The 2681-nt window shown below is 38.6% G+C and overlaps 1 pseudogene; it reads left to right on the plus strand.

Moving 5' to 3' along the window:
• Positions 1-399: 399 nt before the first annotated feature.
• On the plus strand, positions 400-928 carry LOC114222765 (small ribosomal subunit protein uS13 pseudogene; annotated as a pseudogene).
• The last annotated feature ends 1753 nt before the right edge of the window (positions 929-2681 follow it).

A 2681-nucleotide genomic window follows, 5' to 3' on the forward strand; every position in this document is an offset into this window, starting at 1 on the left:
AGCAAAGTATAAAATCCCACATTGATCTACTTTGTTTGAGTCCATAAAAGCCAAAAGCAATCAATATGACATGAAAGATAACTGCATTTCTCTTTCAAACTTGTACCTTGCTGGGGGAAGAGAGTCAAAATAATTTTCACATGTTTTCTGGCTGGACAAATACATTTCAAGACTCTGCTTGAATTACGTAACAAAAGTAACAACGTGCATTACTTTAATTCTGTTTTGAATAGCAGGCTTAGTGCCTTTTTGGGATTTGATGGAATTTCTAATTAGCTAGGGAAGCTTTCAGAAATGTATTCAGTAACTGACTTGTGGACAATTGCAGATAATCCATTACAAGGCATTCCGTTGTTTTCTACGTTATCAAAGTACTCTACTTCCACAGGAGGCCTACACGCCGCCGCTGGGGCCGCCGCCATGTCTCTAGTGATCCCTGAGAAGTTCCAGCACATTTTGCGAGTACTCAACACCAATATCGATGGGCGGTGGAAAATAGCCTTTGCCATCACTGCAATTAAGGGTGTGGGGCGAAGATATGCTCATGTAGTGTTGAGGAAAGCAGACATCGATCTCACCAAAAGGGCCAGAGAGCTCACTGAGGATGAGGTGGAACGTGTGATCACCATTATGCAGAATCCTCGCCAGTATAAGATCCCAGACTGGTTTTTGAACAGACAAAAGGACGTGAAGGATGGAAAGTACAGCCAGGTCCTGGCCAATGGCCTGGACAACAAACTTCTAGAAGACCTGGAGAGACTGAAGAAAATTAGGGCCCACAGAGGGCTGTGCCACTTCTGGGGACTTCGTGTCCGAGGCCAGCACACCAAGACCACAGGGCGCCGTGGCCGCACCGTGGGTGTGTCCGAGAAGAAATAAATTTGTAGGCCTTGTCTGTTAATAAAATAGTTTATACACCTAAAAAAAAAAAAAAGTACTCTAAATATGGATAGGTGGGCTTACGGTAGGTGTTGAAGACTAAATATTTGTCAAAAGAATTAAGAACACTGTACATAAAATTAGAATTATTTATTTATTTAATCTATTCATTTATTTATTTGGTGATTCCAAAAGGGCCAAAAAACCACAGGTGGATTAGTAAGGGCACAAAGATTCTAGTAAATTTTATAACATAAAAAATTGAATTGCGTTTAATTTACCACTATTCATAAAATATTACATAGTTTTTTTTTATTTTTTTATTTTTTTTAAAGATTTTATTTATTTATTTGAGGAACAGAGAATGAGAGACAGACAGCACGAGAGGGAAGAGGGTCAGAGGGAGAAGCAGACTCCCTGCTGAGCAGGGAGCCCGATGCGGGACTTGATCCTGGGACTCCAGGATCATGACCTGAGCCGAAGGCAGTCGCTTAACCAACTGAGTCACCCAGGTGCCCCAAATATTACATAGTTTAACATTGGAAGATGTGATTCATTTCCAGCGAAAGTAGGCTCATTCTAATAACCGGACAAAGTTAGGACATTATGGAATCTCCTTTACCCTGATACTCAGTTGAATCTTTTTAATAATTAGAGCAGGCACTCCTGAAGATAATGAACTTTTATATTTATATTGCACGTGACTCTAGGCATATACCTACTTTAAACATTTTAATATTACCACAAACAACTGGCATAGAAAGATCCTTTACCATTTTTGGTTTTATTTTTTAAAAAGATTTTATTTATTTATTTGACAGAGAGAGAGAGAGCTAGAGAGGGAACACAAGTAGGGGGAGTGGGAGAGGGAGAAACAGGCTTCCCGTCAGGCTGGGAGCCCCGATGCAGGGCTCAATCCCAGGACCCTGGGACCAAGGTCCGAGCAGAAGGCAGATGTTTAACGACTGAGCCACCCAGGCACCCCTGCTATTTTTGGTTTTAAAGAAATAGCCATTGCCCTAGTCATTACATATCTCCCATTTGTAATTCTTACATCCAGGCCCAAATACAACCTGTGGCCCTTTTCTTGGGTATTTATCCTCTAAAATGGAGTCTTCCTCTCTCCATTCAATATGTGACCCTTGAAAGATACATGTGTAACTTTAATTAGGAAAGAGCCTAATTCAGTTATAATTCTTTCCTTTGATATTACTGGTTATGGCATGAATTTCTTTTGTAATACCTCCTTAAATAATGTTACATTCTTAAATTTGTATAATCTGCATCTCACATTCTGCTAGGTTTAGTTAAAATTTATTTTAAAATTTGCCTGGGAAAGATATCTATGTATTTAATTACAGAATAATTTTAGGATGGTTTGGAATGATGTTTTAGATCTAATAAAATGAACTGTAAAGGGGACAAATGTAAAATCGTATGTTTACAGCTTTAAAAATTACAAATTCAGAAAAATGTAGCTTAGTGGTATAATGGGGCAAGAAAAAGATTTAGGGATGTTTGGTTTATTGTATGCTCCATTTGTGTTGGTGTGATGGTGTTGCTGATAGTGCTCATAAAATCTTAGGTTATGTTTGTAGAAACAGAGTACTCAGAAAAACTACAAGGTGTACTGGTTATCCCACACCTTATTGTTGAGAAGCATAGAATAGACTCTATGCGATACACTTTGAAGTCACATTCCTTAGGTATGAGCTTTGGCTCTTGAACATACTAGTTATGCAAACTTGGATAGGTTAGTCAATAACATCACCAAGACCCAGTTTTCTTATCTTTTTTAAAAA

Source organism: Eumetopias jubatus, unplaced genomic scaffold (assembly GCF_037043125.1).
Source record: "Eumetopias jubatus isolate StellerSeaLion01/CBP00866 unplaced genomic scaffold, mEumJub1_p1.0 scaffold_6, whole genome shotgun sequence".
NCBI classification, from domain to species: domain Eukaryota; kingdom Metazoa; phylum Chordata; class Mammalia; order Carnivora; family Otariidae; genus Eumetopias; species Eumetopias jubatus.